General features: G+C 48.0%; 1 long non-coding RNA gene across 1 annotated transcript; it reads right to left on the bottom strand.

Annotated features, from left to right (window-relative positions):
- Window positions 1-7,179: 7,179 nt before the first annotated feature.
- LOC144179538 (uncharacterized) lies at window positions 7,180-23,412 on the bottom strand. The gene is made up of 3 exons (XR_013324277.1): window positions 23,196-23,412; window positions 18,566-18,685; window positions 7,180-17,081 (listed from the first exon to the last, which is right to left on the bottom strand). It is a non-coding gene; the product is annotated as an uncharacterized LOC144179538 (long non-coding RNA).
- Between the last annotated feature and the right edge of the window lie 242 nt (window positions 23,413-23,654).

Below are 23,654 nucleotides of genomic sequence, written 5' to 3'. Positions count from 1 at the left end.
TGAAGACAGTGGAACAAGAAGTACACGTGTGCGCCATTTAACTCCGGATTTTCGCTTTCAATCCATGACGTATTGTACAGCCTAGATGCTTTGTCTGGTTGCCAGTTACGAAGACACTCAAGCAACTGTAATAAATTTTCTTCAGCGTCTAAGGCCTGGACTGCTCACGACCATGCGGGCCATTCTTAGGCTTAAAAATAAATTACCGGCCGCGGGCCTGGGCTTAAGACGACGGGCCGGGGCCAGGCTCACTTGTAGATGCCCAGAATAAGTGTGCACGACGGCCCCGGGTAAGGCTTCATAAAGCGGGCTCAGGGGCCGGGCCTTAAAAACAGGCCCGTGAAGGGGTGCAATTTTTATTAAGCATATTGCGGCCTTCGATTTGACTGCCCGCCCGTGAACAATGCGCAGCTTTTTGCACACTCTTAGAATTTTCAGATTTTTGTGTATTTGACTACATGCTCTCCCCAGAACACCGCGAATAGACGTGCTATTTTGCAGATTTTCTGCGAATATGCCATTCAGACCATTCTTGGTATTTTATTAGAGCAAACAACGCTCTTATTCACGGGCTTTGAACAAATATAAAGCTTCTGCAGTCTATCGTACTTAATTCGGAGCATCTACAAGTTCCGGGCATCTACAAGTTGGGGTTGCAGATAAAACGACTGATATTGGGAAGACTGCCTCGGCGGAATCGAAGGTCGAAAGCAGGAGATTGCTAGCAAATGTCGAAAATGTCCACATTCAAAAAACACAACCCCTTTTTGCCCAAACATTGGCACTGGACCTAGCCCACCAACTTTTTGATCATTAACAGCAGCATTCCGTGATAGAGAAGAACCGTCGCGTCAACAGAACAGGCGCCAGCTGGTCAACAAGTTTGTTCATGGCAATTTAATGCTATGCCACTTGGAAACTATTGCAATCTGTCATGACCCCTGCGAGGGGCGCATCCTCGCTCAATAGTTCTACGTCGGGCGTCATCCCCGGGCACACCACGGGCGACTCTCACGTCTTTACCATCGATAACGTGCGTGCAGTCACGCTGTATGTAGCAGTACTCGAAGTGCAGCTCGCACACCACGCAGCTTTGTTTCTTAGGTTGATTCTAGAGCTTCATCTCTCAGAACGCTAAGGTGTGATAAGACAATTTTGTAGCCGGCGCGGCATCCCAGCGCGCAAAAGTGGCGAAGGCTTTAGGCATGTCGAGGGCGGTGAAATTAAACACTAAAGGCTCATCGCATTTACGACACTTAACAGAGAGGGATGAACAGCAGCGGTGGTTCCGCACAGTTCTAAAACAAATGACTGAAAACGACTGCGGGAACTCTGATCTGCGCTCGCCCGATGCCGCTGCTTGCAGTTCGCACCGACACAACCCAATCCACTGCGACCGCAGCGCCGTCACGCCAAGAGAGAGAGAGATAATATTTTATTCACAGGTAAAAAGTGAGGAGGAGTTGTAGGGAGCACTGCGAGAATCAGAGGCCTCGGTCCAGGCTTCTGCTGACGGCTTCTTGAATAAAGTCAATCAGGCCGCGTTGCTCCTCTTCTCGTCTAGGTGAGGTCAGCCACTCTCTAGTGTATTGTTTTCTAATTTGGATGTATTGGGGGCACTGCCAAAGAATGTGGTCTTGGATATTTGTAATTTTGCACTGTGAACATGATGGTAAGAGTGTTGTTTTGCCATATATGATGATATGTAGCCTCGCAGGTGTTTCGAGTGCTCCGGCTTGTGCCTTTCGGAGTAAGGTTTGCTGCTGCCTTGTAAGGTTAGGGTGGGGGGGCTGGGAGTAGTCATTTCGCTGTTTTGTATTCTTTAAGGTGAAGTTGCAGGTGAGTTGGTTCCTGAGAGGTCGGACTTTGGCAGCCGTTGCTGGGAGCCCGGATGTATGCTCCTCGGGCAAGCTGATTAGCCTTTTCGTTTCCCAGTACCCCGGCGTGGCCAGGAATCCAGTACAGCTTCACAGTTCCTTGAATATGCTTGAACAGGTGTGCCGGCGAGCGGGATATATGACCGGAGTCTAAAAGTCGACATGCCCCCTTGTTTTCGGTATAGATATTTAGGGGACGGGCTGGTTTGGAGAGGTGGATAACAGCTTTGCCAATGGCGTATAGTTCCGCTTCTTCTGCTGAGTTCAACTGTTTGTTCCCTTCTATATAAGATTTGTTGAGCACCGTCCAGTACGCGACAGCCCACGAGGTGCCTTTTCCCGCCGCGTCCGTGTATACATGCATTTGCTGGGGTTCTCTTTCCGGTTTCTTATTGAAATATTTGGCCCTAATGGCTCTTCGCTCTGCGTGCATAGTGCCGTCCATATTACCGGTTTGCAGTAGTCGTGCACCGTTGCTTGGGAATCATAGCCGATCGATTGCAGGAGTTGAATTCCGGCCTTGCTTTGCCTCATTCTCCTAAGTTGGTTGTGTTTGTGGACCGAGACAATTTCCTTAAATGGTGGCTGTGGTGCCCATGTCCTCGATGACCTTATTACAGGTGGTTATCGGTAGTCCTAAAGATATCTTTGAGGCTTTTCGTAGTAGAGTGTCCAATTTCTGCATTTGGGTCTTGTTGACGTTTGTATAAGGAATGGAGTATCTTATGCGAGATGTGATGACTACTTCCTTAAGTCGGAGTAGGTGTTCTTCTTTAGGTCCTCTCTGCCTATTGGAGACACGTTTCATAATTTGGAGTAATTGTTTTTTTTGCTTTAGAATACTGTTTACTGTGGTGTGGCCCCCGCCATCCTTCTGGAAGTGTTGGCCAAGAATCTTGATAGTTGGCGGGGTGGGGATGGCTGTGCCCTGTAGCGTAAGCTGAATGGGGGGTGGCTTCCATCTTCTGTTGGTAACCATGAGTAGTTCCGTTTTTTCCGTGGAGCATGTCAGGCCAATTGTTTCGGCTGCTTCTTGGACTTTATTGAGGGCCTCTTGTAGTTGCGTTTGAATATGTCCAGGGGAGCCTGTCTTGATCCATATGGAGATGTCATCTGCGTACATGAGGTGATGTACGTCTTCCACCTGTTTTAGTGCCCTGTGAACTTTAAGGGCTGCAAGGTTGAACAGGGTGGGAGATAGTACTGCACCCTGTGGTATGCCTCGTTGGGGATGGGGGAACGGTGGTGTCTCATGTTCACCTATGGAAATCACGAGAGAGCGTCCTAGCAAGAAATCCCTGACGTAGTTGTACAGGCTTGGTCCACAGTTGCTGGCGGCCAACTCCTCTAATATGAAATCGTGGTCCACGCCATCAAATGCCTTCTTGAGGTCAACTGCGAGTATGGTCTTGAGTTGCACCAAGCTTGGTTCAGCCATAACTTCTTCGTGGAGTGCTAGGAGGGCATCTTGTGTCGACAGATGTTGTCGAAATCCCAGCATGTTGTTCGGAATGGCATCAAGTTCTTCAAGGTGATCGTGCAAGCGCTGTAGCACCAGACGTTCCATAAGTTTACGGACGTTTGAGGTGAGCGTTATAGGGCGTAGATTGCTTGCAGCGATGCTTTTGCTTGGTTTAGGTATGAAGATCATTCGTTCTTCTTTCCAGGCTGGATTCAGCGGTTTTTTCCCCGTCCACACTTGGTTGATTTCTACCAGAAGTGTCTGGCGGTCCATATCCCCTAAATCACGTAAATAGGGTGTCGTCATCATGTCTGGTCCTGGTGCTTTGTTTCCCGCACATTTGCTTATAGCTGCATTGAGCTCGGCAAGATTGAACTCTGTATCCATACAGGGGTTATTTGGGCCACTGTATTCCCTATAGTTTGGTTGTACACGGGGCGGGATATAGGTCTCTTTCACAGTTTTAAGAAGTCCTTGGGGGTCGTCGTACTCTTGGATGAGTCGGTGTATTTTCTGTAGGGTTGAAGTTTTGGTGGTGGTTGGGTTAATAATAAGGGCTTGGAGCAGCGACCAAGTTTTCTTCATACCCATCGTTCCGTGCAGTTGGTCGCAAGTTCGATGCCATTTTTCCGTATAGGCTTGCGTCGTGTACTCTTGAATATGTTTGTTGAGCTTTGCAATGCGTTTCCTAAGATTGCGGTTGGTTTTGCATCGCTTTCACCGCTTGACAAGACTGTTACGGGCTTCCCAGCAGTGGGCTAAGTGTCTGTCTATTGGTGGTTCGTCTTCGTATTGAGTGAAACTTTTGTATGCTTCTGTACATCTCTAAGTAGATTGGTAGTCCACATTTGGATATCCTCGTATGTTTTTTCAGTACGCATGGTACGTACCTTATCCCACTCAATTATACGTGCAGTTTTCCATTTTATGCGTTGTGGCGTGGTGGAGATTATTAGGCTGATAATTGCATGATCGCTGTTAAGGTACTCTTCCGTGTGCTGACATCGTATGCCAATTCCTTTTGAGCAGAACGTGAGCTCTGGGGTTGTATCTCTCCCCACGGAGTTGCCTGGTCGTGTGGGCTCTTTCAGGTCATTGTGGAGAATGTACTGGTGGTTTTGAATCATCGTCAGGAGGCGCTGACCTTTTTTGTGTTCTTTAAATATCCCCACGCTGTATGTGGCGCGTTAAAGTCACCCATGAGAATGTGTTTTCGCTAGGAGTTGAGGGGGTGCAGACAGGTACCGATCGTGCTCAGATCGTCTTTTGGGGGACTATATAGAGCGTATTCACATACATACAGGCAACCATGCGTGCGCCGCCATATCTGTGGCCAAGCGTCTGTTGCTAGGCGACGTTGTGCGCACGGCCCGCAGATCAGGCCCTCCTCTTCTCCTCCTTCATGGCCATGTTCCTCCATGTTCATGGCCTTCTCCTTCATGGCGGCCAGGCAGGTCGCGGTCCGCGATATGAGCTTGTGTTTTCGTGCAAGGCGTGTGCGAGTGGCTTGATAGTCTGTTGCACCGCGATAGCGTTGGTTACGCGAAAATTCATGGTTCCGCTCATGAGTGTGACAACCTTATCTGCAATTCAACCCCAGCCTCTGCGCACACCTACGAGCGAGTGCGAGCCGGTCGGGGCGCAAAGGTTGCATCGTTAGCGCATTGGTCGTTTGTCAGCATGAACTGCATCATTTCCAAACTGATGCCCACTGAACGCAAAGTAATAACTCAACGCTAAGTACTGTTGAGTACAGTGCGATCCACCTATCGCCAGACGCGTATCAAGTCGCCGCCGGAGATCAGCTGATGGCCAGCCGCCGCGCTCTAATGTCACAGGTGAGTTGTTTTGCTGAGTGTGAAACATTTAGCGCACGAGAAACCCAGTGCCAATGTGTCGCCCGTGCCATCTTGAGGGAAGCCGTTTTTAGGGCTGCTTTTTTGATAATAACTCGAACATAAGCAGCAACGTGTTTTCTTCTTGTTTTTTCTCGTGCGGTGATTGGATCGCATGCAGCGATCAATTTACTTCTGTCAATCTCAGCGCAGGGCATGAAGCCCTGTGTTTCGATTGTCCTTGGGTGGAGTGAGGAAACCGGCGAGCATCAGTTAAAGGTCAAAACCTCGGGTACTTCTATCCTGCGCACTTTTGAGGCCGATATATCTTTTAAAGAAATTGCTGTTCGATCACGCCGTCCGGAAACGAACGTCGTCTCAAGCTGTTGTTTTGCGCCAGCAGCGCTAAGCGAAATTTACTATTATGTGTTTTTAGGGGCAGCAGAACTGCCATTTCAGTCTCCGTACAAAACTTGTAGCTCCTGCTTGGTTTAGAAAAACTAATTGTGCACATAATGGAAGTAATTGTGCCTTTCTGCTTCACCCCGAACTTTAGCCCGTTTTTTTTTCTTTCTCTTTCATTGCAGGCGTATGCAGCTGCTAGAAAAGAAATACGGCGCCCTCACAGAGCTGGTGTGCGTCCTGCGGGGCAAGCCTCAAGAGTGCCGTTTTTTGCGGCATCCGTGAGCAGCAGCAGGTTTAAATACAGTGATGGTGTTTAGCACACTTCGAAACTGATCTACAGAAATATTCAGAAATAAATAGCGAGGTCGACTGGTGCCCTTTTATGGGCATTTAGGTGCCTTTCCAGCTACTGCTATTTGAATTTACAATGACTGTGGAAAATGAAAAAAAAAAAAAAAAAAGAAACACATTCTGGTCATGCTCTTCATGTGCTAGAATATAAAAAAAAAAAAACATTTTAGTCATACTCTTCATGTGCTAGAATATTTTTTGCAAGACGTGGTTTCTGGCCAGGAAATGATAACTCATGGCTATCGCCTTCATTTTGGCTAATTCAACTGTTATGAAATGGTGATCTGTACAGTGAGCACAAGGACTTAATTGAATTATCGGGCCACATTTTGTCACACTGCGAAAAGTTACGCTTGTGTTCCACTTTTTGGGAAGTGCGTTCATTGCTTAGAAAAGGAAAAGTTCACACATGAATTGATAGGCGTACTTAAAATTGAATGTTTAATAATGTGTGCATTAGAGACCCTTCAGTTGCACTCCCAAAAAAAGAAATCGTGTATCAAAACCTTGCTATGTAGCAGGGAAGGGGCGAGATGACGTGTTGGTTTCGATGTGCTTGTAGCCTTTTCATTGGTTGTAATCGCATTGGTATGTTTATTCCTTGAATAAACAATCAGTCACAGTTCAGTGCTTTGTCCTGCCTTTGTTCATATTGCTTTGTAAGACCCACTTTTCATTATGCAATACCAACTAGCTTACCAACCCATGTTCTTTGTGCACCACCAAAGCTTAACATTGGTGTTTCCGGGCATCAGCAGCAAGGCTTAAGTTAACTTGTCTTACTTACACCTAGGGTAACTGCAAACAGCAGCTTGGGACACTATTAAAAATGGCATGATGAGAACATGTCTATCAAGAAACATTTTATTACACATCAATAAAACACCACCCAACCAACAGTTCACAATGTAATTACCCATCAGTTAAATATTAGTGATAGTTTGCAGTAGGTCACAGGAGCACCGATGCAGTCTGCCGATTCTCTTTTGTTGTCACTTCTGCACTACTACTTGGAGCTAAACAGAGACAAGGAGCCTTGCTGGGGTACAAAAAAAAATTACACCCATCTCCCCGAAGGGAACCATGAGTAGGATGCGGAGTGTCATGGGTGTTCCGTTTGCGTTTCCATTATGTTTAATTGCGTCAGCGCACCCGTTGACGGGACTGTTGCTTCCATCCTACTTCATCTGAAGAAGCTCGGAGTCAAGCGAAGCAAGCGCAGCACTGAACGGGCTGTAGGAGAGGAGACTACGAGAGAGAAGTTTGAAGTTTATTAGGAAGATTGCATATTATACAGTACATACATTGGTAAAGAATACAGAAAGAGGTCCCATAGTTTATCACTGTGGGGGGACCTCTTGTTAAAAAATACATAAAAAAAACGGTAAAACAAGAGCAGTCAGAAGAGATAAGCAGAAATATAATGTAATTTATACACAAACCAAATGGACACTGTATAACGGTATAATGAACAATTGCGATGATCGTTCATTACTGATTAGGCCAAAATATCAGAGCGGAGGTAAAAAAAAAAATGACGCTTCACTGGACATCAACAGTGTTGAAATATAGAACAAAACAGTTTAATTGTGGCAAAACAGCCTAGGCTGATTTGTTCAGCCTTCATAAAGAAAACAGCATGAAAGCAGAATTATTGTAAAATAATATTACACAATAAACGCATTACGGGGATCAATCAGGCAACATGCTTTCACTGGGATGGATTAAAAAAAAAAATTGCAACACAGAAATCAACGTCAGTGAACTGGAGACATACATTTTCCCGGAATATATACGCTTTCCTTGGATTTATAGGGTGAGAGTGAATGAAGGACTATGAAGGAAGAGCCGCGCATGCGCGCGAGAGAGCTGAAGCGAACGGAGGAGGAGCGCGCGCAGACGGTAGGAGAGGAGAGGAGAGTACGCAGCTGTTTGGAAAGGAGGAGAGGAGCGCATGCACAGATGGTGTGCGGACGGTCGCCACCGGTCAACAAGTGACATACCCCCGAGCATAAGACACTCCGCATCTAGAACACGGAAACACCATTTTTTCCCATTCCATTCGGTTTTTGTGTGTGGGTGCTTCCACTTGTAACCTTCCATTCTTTGTGTTACGATTGATACGCATAGCCATGCCCTATTGTGCACAGTTAATCTAAAGCAAGGGTGTGAAACACCCGGGCCACATGTGGCCTGCAGACCTTTTGATTTTTTTTTGACCTTTTGATGTATTAAAGGATCACTGTAAAACAAATATCAGTGCCTATATTTTAGTCATCCTGGAGATCAGTACTGATATGTTTCTCGAATGGTGACACCAAATTCCATACAGAAATGACCAAGCATATTTACAATGTGTGGGAAAGGACTTGTTTCGTTTGAACGGCAGCATTAGGTGACAATTTGTTACACCCCCCTCCCCCCTGCCCTTCTTGCATTGCAACCTTCCCATGTGGGACTGAACTTCTTGACTGTGGCTTGCTTGCTCACTGATGTGAGTTGAGACCCCTCATGTCACTAACTAAGATGCACAATTTTTTTTTGCACAAAACATTAACAACTCTTAAAAACTTGCATACTACGACGACAATCATCAATGTCAGCTTGGACAAAAAAGGGAAAGAAATACTGACATTGGGCAGCATTACAAACACCCTGTATTTTTTGTGAAGACACAGAACTAAGCTGAAGAATGTTTACTAGAGCAGCAGCAGCAGCATAAAATGGACAGTGGTGTAACAACTGACAAAAAATAACCTACCTAAACCATTGGAATCAAAATCACGAGCGTAACAGTTCAAAATTGGGCTTGATGTCTTCATCTAGACTCCCATTGCTTTAGGCTCGCAATGGGTGCTGCCATTCACTGCGTGGAATAGCATTTCACATTATGGAAAATTCGGAGGGCTTATTTTACACATTACAGCACATCAAAACTTTCACCGCCAAGAAATTAGGTAAATCGTCGGTTAACAGTCCAGGAAACAGCTTTTCATGTCTACAGGAGCAAAATCCTCATAATGTTCTGTTTGAACAGAAGAGTGCATTCATACAGATGACCAGGGCTAAAATCTTCATGACAGAACATAACTGCAAATCACACAATGAAAACCAAAACATCTGTGAATTAAGATACTACATCGAAACAAAAAATTGCATCAATAAGTCAATCATCAGGAATTGCACTACCTGGTACAGTAGCCTGTGCATTGTGCTGTTACGCCCATCGCTGGGTAGTCCCTAAATCATACTTCCAATAAATACACATGGTTTGCGGTGATTTTAGATGCCCACCACACAACATTTTTTGCACACCCGTTACACACCACACTAACCATGCGTTGCATCCTGGCTGTCTTAATGGTCATGTTCGCCTTCTAACCAGTGGCATTGGATGCCTGCTGCTCTTTTCACTGTTGCCCAGTATTGGCATTTCATTGCGGCCATTCCCATTCCATCCTCTTCTGTGTGGCTAAGGTGTTGTGCTGCTGGGCCCAAGGACATTGCAGGTTCGATTCCCAGCCACTTTTCTGACAGAGGCGAAAAGCAAAAACGCCCGTGTCTGCGAGATTTCGGCGCACGTTAAAGATCCCCCCCCCCCCCCCCCCCTTCTTGCCCCCGGTGGCCAAAATTAATCCGGAGCCTTCCACTACGGCGTGCCTCACCCACCTATTTCCCACACAATAAGGGAAACTGCTAGACATTGTTGTCTCAGCCAAACTGATGCACACGGCTTGCTGGAAAATGCCTATTCGAATGGCACAACTGACTGGCTCAGATTTGCTAGAGCTGCGCAGACAGCTACAATTTTGTCTAGCTGGGTGAGCCTCTCGTTGTGCTTCACAGTCACAAGATCAATTGGAATAGTGCTTGACAGGATTCAGTATCGTCCTCTAAGTAGCCCAATCACCCGTTCTACATGAATGCGGACATTAGCCAATTTTCGAGTTTTTTGGACGTCCCAAGCCGATAACTGCGATTTCCCCCTAGTGAAAGCCGGCATTTCTAGCTTGGCTGAGTGGATGCCAACAGCATCACCTATTGTGAATCCTCTGTCAGCCAACACTGTGTCACCTGGTACAAGGTTATTTAAGATGCCGCAAGACTCGGTAAGGCGCTTGTCGCTGGTCCGACCACCCCAACCCTCGGAAATGAAAGTGACTGCACCTCGTGCTTTGCAGCGCAACGCCTTAGCCACTGAGACACCGCGACGGGTTATATTTGCAGCATTGGTAAAACCATTTTGAAATACTGCAACTTGCCAAGGAATTTAGTCCTGTCAGTTTTACCTTGCAATCTGATTATACTCACATTTTTTGCAGTTTGTTTTTAGTTGTAAATTACGTGTATCAAGTCATTTTTTTTGCGTGTTTGCCATTCAGCAGAAGACTGCACTTACTGGGCACGTCTGGTATTGATGGTCATTTGTACTCGACACATCCTGTATTTACAGATTTCTTTTCTGACTCCAACAACTGCATCGGTGAAGCAATTTTGTAAGCCTGCAGCTCGTCGTCTTGTTCAGTTGTTATTAACGTGCTATGTTAGAGAAATCACATCAATCTCAATTATCTTTTTAGTTTAAGAGTGTGGCATTACTTTGTGTATTTACCAGAAAACTATTACCTGTCTGTATAATGCCTTTAAATCCCTATTTCTTTGAACTGTTTCAACACTTTTCTGTGTATGATACTGTCCAGTTGCTGTGATTTTTTTAACACGAGGAAAATGCAAATATCATTTTAAGCAGTGACATCACAAATGACATAATGTGTGCTGAATAAACTTTTTCTGTTGTTGCCCACTAACCTGTTGCCCACTAACCTGTTGCCTACTAACAGCTTTGCAGGCTTTGCTTAAAGACCTACAAAAAAAAATAAGTAGCAGATAGTGAATTTTCACTATTGTAAACGCGATACCCAGGACTCTGCTGGGAAAAACTCGTCATTGTGTACATAGAAGGGAACTTAGTATCTGGCACACAGCATCACTGAAAAGCAATTTACATGCCCATCATAGCTAAAACATGCTAAAATTCACACTCACTGCTACATTGTAATTTTTTTTTATTCTAAGCATCCCCTTTTATTCATGCCCCTTGCACTTGCGATAGATGCACTTACGGTTGATGCACAAAGATTTGGAGTATTTAACATTCAATACACCTTTTATTAAAATGGGGTAGTAACTAAGAATTGAGCAAATGGGGCAGTAAAAATTGGAACAATTCATATGGTGAAAGGTGTTGGAGGGCCAGAGACAGATGTGATGATAGTTCCAGGGTGCTTACTGCTCCTACCCTTGTTCTACTCTCCCCAAGTAGGAGCTGTGCAGTACGGTCTCCCACTGCTATTAACACTGCAACTTGGTGTGGCTGTATGAGGACGCTGACATAGCATGTGTGCTAGGCCTGCTCCTTCCTGGCACCTGTGGCACTCTGCAGGGGGGGTGGGGGGACAGCTACTGTTACCTGTCCTGGGTAACAGTAGCTGTAGACAATTAAGCTCCGACACGAATTTGTCTGGAGGTGTCTCCAAACAACAGATTCCTGGGAGGGATACAGGCTCAGGTCAGCTGACAGTGGTTGGGGATATCCGTGTAGGACACTACTCTGTTCCTGCCTGACAGTGAGATGAAGCCACCGTCCAGATTGACGTGCGCTAGGTCGGTGAAGCCACAAGCGGCGTTGTGTGCGGATTCACTCCTGGCCATGCCAAAGAGGGCAGCGGTCCAGATTAGATCCAGAATTAGCGGTCCAGAACTTGCCGGTTCGTTTTTCGGGGTCGAAGCCAAAAGTTAGAGGTACGGACACCTCTTCGGAGATCTGCCCTCGGGAGAAATTTAGGATTGCAGACTTGGAGGTTTTAATTAACAGCGATGCTGTTGAGCAAATCATTTCTGTATGGTGTCCGCAGCTTTTAAAATACTACGAAAATGCACACCATTCATGCTCGCGTGCCTTGATACGTGTGCATAGTTTGTCACGGATAGTGGATAGGCCACAGATAGTTGGCATGGCCGAGGAAAGGAAGAGGCCGGTGTGCTTCGACAGGCTCGGCGTGCAAAGCATCTGCTAGAGACGATAAGTCATGCTTACAGGGCGGCACAAGAAAACGTCGACCAAAACGACGAGGTCACTCTGGCATTGCTCAACGTAAGGTAATGAAATGCCATCCTGCCGACGTCAACCACGGCACCACGACAATAAAACTCAACTTTGTGTCCGTCAATGATCAAGTCTTGCACGTGAGCGCAAGCTTCCCTGAATTTTTTTACTGTTCTGATTTTTGTGAAGGCCACCATTGCCAGTGCAATGGCTGCTGCTTCATACACCACTGGGGTATGAAGCGGGCCAGAGGCAATGGAGTTTCCCTGGTTATTCACTACAGCAACTAATATTACGTCGAGACGAAAATAGTTGGCTGCGTCCCTGTAAACCACGTCCTCACATTTAGCTTAGCGTTTGCGCAGAGCTTGCGCCCTGGCCTATCGTCGCTCGTCGTTGTAATTGGGGTGCGTTTCACGAGAAGAGGGGGACTGAGGATGCAATCTCCGCGTTGTTGGAATAGCTACTTGTAAAGTCGTGCTGCAAGGAAGGTTAATGTCCAATGTGCTTAAAATGCGACTCCTTGTTTGGCTGTTAGCTGAAGCTCATGCTGCCTTAACCTTTGTAGAAAGTGTAAGTATGAAACTGATCATGGTATGCAGAAAGAGTTTTCCTCCATGTTCAAGAACCTTTCCCATGCATGGAATGAGAGATAATGGCTGGAGAATTTCAATCGTAAGCTTTTTTTTCAGGTTTAGGGATTAAAATATTTTTGGCTCTTTTCCACTGTTTCAGAATGTGGCCTCTATCCCAACACATATTGAGCTAATGAGTGAGGGCTTCCAAAAAGTCATAACCTAGATTACAAGCATTTGTTCCTGATGTCGTTTTGCCTAAAAGCACATTTTGTTTTGTGCAAAGGGCCGTATTGGCAGCCGCGTACCTTGCCCGAAGTAATGTTGAGGAGGGCATTATTCCGGCTCGAGTAGGGAGGCAGTACCTTGGCAGCACAGCTTGCAATATGAAGATCCTGAATAACCTTCAGTAGTTCTTTGTCCGTGCTACCAAACTGATAGGGAATGACACTTATGGCGAATTCCATTGGAAGAGCAGGAGCACTCAAAAGCACTCTAAAAGTGCTCTCTCCTGAGCAGGCGTGTTTCAGTGGTCGAACAGAAGTAGGAGCACTGTCATCCAGTGGTAGTGCGAGACCACTTTCGGTGCTCTGAGAGCAGTTGGGAGCAGTTCGATCTGCTCCCGCTTGAAAAGTCGGAGTGAGCACAGTACGATACAAAGGAAGTCACATGACCTTTAACGTCATATCCTCCCCTTTGTGTGTGTGTGTGTGTGTTTTGCTCCCTTGTATCGGGGAGCGCGGCAGTATCCATCGTGCATTTGCAACTTTGTGGAATGGGCAGCGAGCCCTACGAGCATGCGAATGCTTCACACCGCCACACGTGCTTTGCCCGGCTTTGCTCACACATGCTTTTCCGCAGAGATTGCTGGGATGCCTAAAGGCTGGAATACGTGGAGCGAACTTTCACGACAAAGTTCGTGCGGCGGGAAATCTCTGAGCTACCGTACTTATCCAATTCTAATGCGCCCCCGATTCTAACGCGCACCCGACTTTTCTGACAAAAAAACCCAAAAAACTTGCACCTCCGTTTGTAACGCGCACGGAACTTTATAACCCAGATAAACGAATGCGGGAGAAATGGGCGATTTATTCCCCAAAGTAATTTCGCTCATCTCACTCCTCGTCGCTTTCCGCTGACCAGAACATCTCGTCCTCGGTGCCGCCAAGAGCCCTCGCGATGCCACACTTCTGAACGAACATTCAACATTCAACCATGGTCGATGGGATCGTGGCCCACGCCTCGCACGCCCATCCCGCGAGCTTCTCCAGAGCCGCACGCTTCAGCCGACCGCTCGTTTTGAACGCGTGAGAGCCGCTGCTGCCATTGCTGTTATCAAGCGCGCAAGTGGAACAATTTGACGATTTGTGTAGACGCCGATAGAAAAGTCTAGGCGCATATGGTTCCTGCGTCCGAAAAATCGTTGCTAAAAGCTTTAGCGCCATCTTGACATGGTGATGGCGATGGGTGGGACGAAATTTCTGCTGTTTCAGTTTCGGTTTCGAATCCGATGCTAACGCGCATGTGATTTTTCGGCCTATTTTTCCGGAAAAAGGGCGCGCGTTAGAATCGGGTAATTACGGTACATGGAGCGACGACATGGCGCGCGCTGCCGCTGGGCTGCTCTAAATTAAAGCCCCTCCGCCGCGGCCCTGCCCATAGGAGGGGCTTTACTCTCACTGAACTCCATGCCCAGAATCAACGGTGCTGTTCAGTAAACAGACCCAGTGAAGGAGCTTCCCACTTTGGTTGTACATCATTTAACGATTCTGCGTGGGGCGGGGGTGTTTCTTCTACTGAAATATTCGTTCTCAGTTCTCAAAAACGCTAAAGGCTGAAGAGAGAGAGAGAGAGAGAGAGAGAGAAAAAAAAAACGAACGGCACCGGGGAGATTCGCACGAACGACTACAAGAACAAGTAGCCGGCAGTTTAACCTCTACTTCACCCCGAGAGATGGTGCATATGAGCAAAATAGCCTCTGTTACTGGTTTTTGTCGTATTTGAGACGCCCTCGTAGTGATACCGCCTGTTCCTCACTCGCCAATCTTGCAGACAGGCCTCATATTGCTGCTACTGCAAGTAGTGTAGCCGGATCGCCCTTATTTAACCTGACAAATGCTATCATGTATGCCCATACAGCCGGTCGGGACCGTGTTTTCCCCTCGTCGTTTTTTCCTCTCCCACCTGCTCTCCGGGTGCGTGCCGCACTCATGGCAGGTGCAGTGGCCCTGCTCCCGCATGCCCCCAAGTGTTCTGTCACCTACTCCTCACTGCACGATGCCACTGCTCCTGTTCTCTCAATGGAATTCCCCATTAGGTTGCATCAATGTATGGCTTGGCTCTTACCGAGATCGATTAAGCATCAGACGACGTTTCATGTCTTGGGTAGTTGCTTCTCACGGTGCAATCGCAAGCTGCATGCCAATTTTGTCACAATAACTGAGTATTCTTCAATGTGTTGGTCAAGCCAATCCAGGCGACAAAACACGTTGCAACTGACTTTGTTCTTGCGGAGTTGCTGTTGCAAACCACTCTTGGCCTCCCACATGTGGGGAAGCTGCAAGTCAACCTGGCATTGGTTCCCTGCTTCAAATGTATAATTAGTTGCCTGCTCAGCATCTCGGCCCAGTTGATCCACCTTTGCCTTGATGTTAGTTATTTCTCAGATATGTGGACCAATCACCGAGTGTGAGGAATCCCGCTGCACCACTCAGAGCCCTTGAAATGCATCTCAGTAAATGAGGATAAGCGGGCCTACCAGACCTTCGTTTGATGTTGCCGGGTGGTCACTGCCGAGATTCTCTTATGTGTTGCGTAAAGTGGTCTTCCTTTACGTGTGTTCTGTAAAAGTGAGGCAAGGCTGCTCACACTGCTGCTCATCACTGCTCACACTACTTCCGGTGCAAGTGGGATGCGTATGGTCAGTGGTACGGGTGAGGCCTTCTTGTTGGGCATCAAGCCAAAGGTTTTCGCTTTTTAATGGTGTCATGCTTGCAATCCCCACTTAGTGTGATGTGCATTAAAATCACCGACAATGAGTAATGTGTCGAAATGGAAAATTTCAAGAGTTTTCTAAAAAAGCTTGGTCAATTTGGAGGTGTTGCGAGAAGGGCTCCATACGTTTAGGAGAAACGTGCCGGTCAGCCATGTTTTGCATTTAGTAATTAATTCGATGCAACAATACTCGCATCCTGGCCGGCAAATTTCACTTCTTTTCACAGACGCAGAAGTTTTGACGCCTCCGAACGCTCCAAGTCCTACACCGTGTTTGCCATTTGAAAAGACTTTCCACACTGATGAGTTCTACGCTGTTTGTTGATTAGTACACGCATACCCTGAAGTCACTGACCAAAGAACTGAAGCGCATGAAAAATTCCTTGCCGGCCTGACCCCTGACCCGACAGGCACAGTCAGCCCTGTGCGGCAGCAGCGGCTCACCATTGTTTGCATTGCTGGATGTAAACAAATCTTTCCTTTGCAGCTACGTCAGCTGACTCCTTAGCCATGATTGGCAATCCGGTTTTTTCATTGCCGAGGCGCAACGAGGGGATTCAGTCCTAGAGCGATCTTGTCCTCCCTCGCAAAGCGAGAAAAAGCGATGCCTGGCTCATCACTTGCGACGTCACGCAATGTGCCAAGTCACCAGTGGGAATGTGCCTTTAGACGATTGGTGAGCACTTTGGAACTGTCCGCTGACGGAGGCCAGACGCACGTGCAGTCGATTTTATGGGGCCCATTCCCCTTCACGCAGCGTCCTCAAAGAACCGGTGATGCAAATGTTGAGACCGGTGATTTCAGCACCAATCTTATCCTCAAATTGCGCTAACATGGCTTTGAATGTCGCACGAGGGTTTCCATGATCTGTTCTCCAAAATTTTGAAGCACACCTTCCGTAACGTACTAATCATCCGACCCCGAAGCAAGGGGGGTTTGCCAAGGCCAATTTTCTTGTCCCAGTGTTTTAACTGAGTAGAGCCAGATGGAGAATTGTCCATTGCATCTGCGGACCCAATTTCTGAGGACCCCAAGGTCGGTAACCTGCTGTGGCTGGAGTCAACGATGGCCTGAGATGCTGGTCTGACGTTTTGGAAGAGGCGGGGTTGACAGTGGTGTCGACTCCCTTAAGTTCAGTTAGGGCTGCTTTTAGAACTTTTTTTTTTCCAACGATAATGGACTCAAGCATGTGATGGATTTTGTTAATTTCTGAGCATGAATCGGAATGTCTGCCGTGAGTGTATTGACTCTGGGGGACCATGTGTCTCTGAGTGTGTTTGCCGTGGGAGACCGTAGCTGCCCAGCTCACCTTGTTGTTTAGGTTGATTCTGTTGGCATGGATATGGCCGCCTGTCCTCGATGGTTTTGGCCCTCAGTGCTCGACAGCCGACGACGCAACGTCCAGCGCACACAATCCCAGCTCCGGGTGGAGTTGTCCTTGGTCGCCGGTCCACAGCTCGCATTCCCTTGGCTTTGCTGCAACCAAGGAAAGGAGCCCAAATGGTCACTCTCCCCAGATGAGGCCCTAAAGAATTTTTTACTGCTCCTTTCTATTGACCTCGTCCTTCACGAATAGTCACAATCTGCGCATAGAGTGTAAATCCCGAAGTGCTAGGACTTGATTTTAATGAAGCCTGTCGCGTGCTTAAGCTCCCAATCAGAGGTCAAGAAAAAAACGTTCAATGCATTACTGACCGCTATCGCTAAAACGCTTCAACCAGGCCGAAGCCACATGTAGCCAAAGCAACAAGCACGAAATGAACATCGTACTGTTAAACTAGGCCGTACAGCCAGTGTCTTTTTGGCAGGAGGCACTTATTCATGCGGCAGCATGTAATGCCTTTCAGCTGCTGCTTGCATCAATCTAGAGTTTTGCTCCCGTGAGTACACCCCATTGTTTTTCTCAACAGCTGCGTAGTTTAATTTGACCCAATGCAAGTGCAGTTACTAATACGCCTGCAGTGCACTGGCCTTGAATGCAGGATCACACATGCTTGGTGCATTGCTACCGTGGTATGCTGCACGTATCAACTCGACTCAACAGTGTGTCACCTGACAACCTCCAAATGCACACCTGAAACACCTCCTTTAGTTCTTTCCAGGGTGCTCATTCTTCACAGTCCATCAACTGTTGGTACAGCCAGAAATACTTTTAGGGGTTGGGGGTGTATGGAGGTATGGGAGAATGGAAGGAGCCTTGCCAAAATGAATGCTAGCACTTGCTTATGTGCAGCATAGTAAAATGTTTGGGGGAGGGGGTTCAAAACCCCTTCGCGCTGTACCTGGAGAATCCTATCGGCCATCTGGGAGGCCATCACTGATGTGTTGCTGGGGCATTCTTGGCTCGTTTCTCTCTCACAAAGGTGATTACATGGCGGAGTTATTTGTGCACTTGACAGCACCTGAGGATTCACAAGGATTGTCAGCTGCTGATAATGGCTGAGCTGTTGGGTTGACCTTTTTTCTGTGCAGCTTAGCAAAGGGGTCAGCCTCGCGTAGGATGTTTACTAGCACTGATGAGAGGCTGAAAGTTGGGACGTAAGGAGTAGTCAGGCAGTGGATGTTCACACGTATTTAAAGAATTGGCCATCATATGGCTTATGTGAAGACTATGACATGCTTTTCATCATTATCAGAAGTGGGGTAGGTCCAGCCCCTTTAAGGGACAGTGGCACACCATCTTGCATTCGGGACAGACGCAAACACCCACACATCAAAACGTTCGACAAGTACTCCTGTAATGATGCCAGCATTTACGGAGGTGAAGGATAAAAAAATCTAAAATGAAGTTTGCCTTGGAGGTGCAGTGTCCCTTTGGCACTGCACATTTTTATACGTTTCAACACGAAAATGCATAATCAACATCAAAAAAAGTTGTACAACTGAAACTGAAAAGCAACACAGGCTGTATAAACTTTACCTTCTTAAGAGAAGCAAAAATAGGCCAGAAACATGCATACGCTATGCCAAGTTTTTTCTGCAGCCTTGTGTGCCTAGTGGTGGCTGGATGGCTTTTTGTTGACTTCGCCGGACTGGGGGAGTGGCTGTTGAGAGCCAGTGGTTGATCTCATGCTTCAGACCTGCAAGAGTGAGTAGTAACATGTGAACTTAAACATGCTGCGATGCACAGTCTTACAACAGTCAGTTCACCAGTGACCACATAAAGTTGAAAACGGCTTGTGCTTGCTTTGTAGAAGGTTTGTACGAACACTTCGATTGACTATGAGGTTTAACACACTGACACTACACAGGCGATGAGGCACACCGTAGTGAGTGACTAAGGTTAATTTTGACCACTTGGGGATGTTTTAACGTGTGCCAAAATCTCGAACATGGGCATTTCTGCTTTTCGCCTCTATTAGAAAAGCGGCAACTGTGGCCAGTTGCCGCGTTTCAAATATGAAGTCTGGACTAGAAGGTATGCAGGCAACGTTTAACAAATATACATATGTGCAGACGCAAGGATGGTGAAAACAGAGCCTGCAAGCATATGAATAGTCTCCTTGCCGGTTGGGAAGGTTGGTTGCTTAAAAAAAGAATGGTGCATAAAATAACCTGCTAGATACCATTTGTGCCCAAGGCATTGCTTAAAAATCAACTCGCCATTCCATGTAATAAATGCAGCTATGTAGTAAAAGCACAGAGGGGGAGGGCTGCTCAATTTCGCTGTTAAGGGTAGGCCACCAAACTGCGTCCCTTGCCCTTGCCTTGCACCGTCCAATGCCCTGGTGGCCTTCGTGGATTTGCTGAAGTACCTCACGGCGCATCAGGCTTGGAATAATGATGTGGCGATCTTTGAGCAAGAAGCCATCGCACACTGTGATGTTGCCTCTTTCCTTCCAGTACTCCCTTAGATGAACTGGAACCTTTGAGACGTTTTCTGGCCATCTTTTCTCACAGAAGCGGAGTAGCCCAGAACAGATGCCGTCTTCCACTTGGTGCTTGCGTAAGGCATCCATGCAGGAGGACATGAGGTTGGCAGCTGCTGTAACGACTTCCCTGATGAATAACTCGATGGAGTCTGTCTGCCATTGACTTCGCTCAGGATCGTGTCCCTGAATAGGAGCCCTTGACAGCGTGTCTGCCGTGGCAATCAGCTTGCCAGGGACGTAGAGAACAGTGAACTGATAGCACATAAGACGGATTCGCAAGCGCTGGATTCTGGGTGGAATCATGTCGAGTTCTGCTGATCCCAGGAGCGTGACTAAAGGACGATGATCTGTTTCGACTTAAAATGCGATGCCCCTCAGAAACTGGTCGAACCTCTCGACAGCCCACGTCACAGCCAAAGCTTCTTTTTCTGTTTGACTGTAGCGGCTTTCAGTGTCCGTTAAGGATCGTGAGGCGTAAGCAACCGCTCGTCGTTCTCCCGATGGTTGATCTTGAAGCAATACGGCTCCGAGACCGTATGAGCTTGCGTCAGCTGACACAACCGTGGGGTACGATGGGTCATATTTAGCCATGCAGACCTCTGAACTGAGCAAGCTTTTGAGCTTGTCGAAAGCAGCTTGCTGGCACGGTCCCCAAAGCCATGAGTTTCTCTTTTGAAGCAATGCCCTGATCGGTGCTGTGATGTCGGAAAGATGAGGAATGAAGCGGCCCACATGGTTCGCCATTCCCAGCAGTCTTCGGACACCGCTGACATCCGATGGGGTTGGTAGCTTGGCCAAGGCATCGACCTTTTCTGGATCGGGACTGATTCCTTGTGCGCTAACGACGACTCCAAGAAACTTGACTTGGTTTGCAGAGAACGTGCATTCCTTGCGGTTCAGCTTGATTCCCGCTTCTTCCAAGCGCTGTAACACCTGCTTGAGACGTTGGTCATGCTCTTGCTGCGGTGCTCCGAAGACAAGAATGTCGTCATCATGCTCACAACTCCTTCGAGGCCTTCCAGAATTCTGCTCATCTGTCGCTCAAAATATTCTGGCGCTGAGCAGATTCCAAAAGGTAGCCTTTGGAAACAGAATCTTCCCATTGGTGTTATGAACGTAGTGAGTTCTTGACTTTCTTCTGAAAGCTTCACCTGGTGAAAGCTAGCGGTAGCATCGAGCTTAGCGAATACCTTTGCTGATCCGAGGTGTCCCAGGATGTTCTCGATTGAGGGTAGTATGTGACGCTCCCGAAGCACGACTTCGTTGAGTCGGGTGAGGTCAACGCATATTCGGTAGCCTACTCCTGCTTTTGGAACAGCCACCATACCGGAACACCATGGTGTGGGACGGTCCACCCGTTGGATGACTCCCTGGGATTCGAGCTTGGTGAGCTCCTCTCGAACTGGTTTGTGAAGCGGAATCGGTACTCTTCTCGGCACGCTGAGTGAGAACGGTTTGGCGCCTGGTTGGAGACATATCACGTATTCGTCTTGCAGCTCGCCCAAGCCATCGAAGAGACTGTCCTTCAAAGTGACGGTAGAATCCGTTACACTGTCCACGAACCGTATAACTCCGAGAGCCTGTATCGCAGGGAATCCAAGAAGCGGCGGGTCTTGCGAAGGCACAACATACACTGTTTGCGCTGTAGACCTGCCTTTCCAGCTCAGTTTCGCTTGGAATGTTCCGAGAACGGTGAGGGAGTCATTTCCTGGGCCCGTAAGCTCACCTTCTGGCTTTTGCAGCTGTTTCGGTATGCCTGGAAACGAGTCCGGTACCACTGTCCCTCCGCACCCGAGTCAACCTTGAAGTTAGCGTAGTCCGTTGACGGCCACTTTTACGAACTTGGCTCTGGTGATGGCTGCTACGGAGTGCAGTGTGAGAGCTCCCATGTTCTTCTTGCTTTTCTTTTCGCAGACTGCTTCGAAGTGTCCAATCCGATTACACCCTTTGCACTTGGCTTGCCTAGCTGGGCAATCTGCTTGAGGATGCGTTGGCCGACCGCAGTATCTGCAGCTCGTGGTAGCGTCGCTTGTGTTGGACTTCGTAACACGCTTGCCGGAGCTCCCTTGAGAATCCGAGCCATGTTGCGGCTTTTGGAAGCGCTTTTGAACTTTGGCCTCGGCCACAACGTGAGCAGGATTCGGCTCTTTTTGGAACACTGCTGCACGGGCTTTCACAGCATCTTCGTTGATGCGAGCCTGTAGTCTTGCTTCTTCAAGGGTAAGCTTTTGTGTTCGGCACAGTTTGTCCACAAGGTTAGAGTCCCGGAGACCCACGACGAACCTGTCTCGAACGAGTCGTTCTTCCCCTTCCGCTGAGGCGTAGTTGCACTTTTTGACAAGTGTACGCAGCGCAGTGTAGAACTCGTCTATGGTCTCGCCTTCGCCCTGGGTTCGACGGTGGAAGCGGACACTTTCGTAGACCTCGTTGACCGGGTGGATGAAGTGATCGGTGAACTACTTCTAGCGAGCTCCAGTCTTCGCTGGACAATGCTAGAGTGTCGAGAACGCGGCGGGCGTCTTGGGAGCCCATGTCGTAAAGAAGCGTTCTGACCTGTACTTCTCCCGGCGCTTGGTAGAGCCCAGATGCATAGCAATAGTCGTCGAACTGGTAGACCCATTCTTTCCAAGAGCTTGGGTTCCCAAAATCGAATTTCGGTGGCGGTTGAAGCCCGGTGCCGCTGAACTGGATAGAAGGGAGAAGGATCTCCATCCGCCATAGCGTGTTTTGCAGGCTACGCACCTTAGACTGATTGCTATTAATAATTGATCGATGTGTCGCTAACTTTATCCCACTTCTGACACCATGTCTCGTCGGCTGACGAGCGACGATGAAAGCGACCACACCGACCGGTTGCTGGAACTCAAGTGCCTTTATTAAGCGAAGAGAAATAACTCCCCCCCCCCCCCGGTCCCCGATGGCGCGGCGGCGCAGGCGTGGAACACGATAGCTCACGCGTCACACATCCGGCGGGTCCGGTAACGCGAACCGCCGCCCGAGCGAGCGTGAGAAACGCACCTTCAGCGCGCCGTGAAATGCGCGTCCACTACACTTCCGAAATCTGGGTCCTAGTAATTTTTCTGCGTCAAGACTTGCGCATTGAATCTACACGGCACCAGCGGAACGGGTTGGTCACTGCAACAGCAGATTTTCTCTGGAATTGGAGTCTGAAGAAAATCTCAGTGATGTCAGTGATTGCCGCGATTTAAATAAAAAAACAAGAGCGCGCCTGTTTTTTATCCCTCGTACGAACAACCGACAAGGCATCCAGCGTGCGACCGCGACTGGTAACTGCGAAGCTGATGGTGGCGCATATTGCTGCCTGCCTATTTTCATTCCAATTTATTTGAAAACATGTTGGCACACGAGGGCGTGCACGAGTAGGTAGAGCGGTAAAAACGTTAGAGCCCACGTATGCGTGCGACTGAGTCGCGATAAATCACGCGTAGTGTCACTAAAGTATTTAGTGACACTAGTCACGCGTATGCTCGCGGAAAAGCGATCGCCCGAAGGCATATGCAGAAAATGTTGCCGTACGGAAGCCAAACTCGAGGGATTTGTTCAAAGGGCGCTTGCGATCCGTCAGCGCTCGGGTTACAGCACGGCTCGGGAAGCGGCCTCGCATTCGCTACCATCGCTAAATCGGCGTACGCGTGAAACAGCTCTCCAAAGAAATTATTCGGTTTTTGTAATTAACCATGTATTAGAGGGAACTTACCAGACAAAGTCGTGGATACGGTGCGGGTGCACTTGCGTCGGCATCCACGGCGGCAGCCAACTGCAGTGTCGGACTTTTGCGCGCCGTTCCGGCCGTTCGCTGCCGCGGTTTCATCGTTTCATCCTCCGGTGATGCGAAGTTATCGATGGCAGGTAGAGCGCCACCACATAATGTGAATGCGATTAATAATATATATCTTGACGCAACTACCGATAATTGGGTTGAAATGCGGCAGACGACAAACGGGACACCGGTGTTTTTTTTTTTTTTTTTTTCTCGAGGTGTGGGCGCACAGCGCATGCGCTAGCACAGTGGCCACAGACATGGCGGCTTTCAGTGTGGCCAAGCGAAGAAAATCGCCCGCTAAACTTTTGAATGAATACCGTCTATACATCTGTAACGTATAAATGCTCTTTTCCACTTCCTATCCTTAAGGTGATGCTGATATCATTCGCGTCC

This window comes from Haemaphysalis longicornis, unplaced genomic scaffold (genome assembly GCF_048455015.1).
Source record: "Haemaphysalis longicornis isolate Haplotype H1 unplaced genomic scaffold, Haemaphysalis longicornis Haplotype H1 scaffold_4, whole genome shotgun sequence".
NCBI classification, from domain to species: Eukaryota; Metazoa; Arthropoda; class Arachnida; order Ixodida; family Ixodidae; genus Haemaphysalis; species Haemaphysalis longicornis.
Note: the sequence above shows the minus strand (reverse complement) of the source record. Positions and strands in the feature narration are given on the sequence as shown.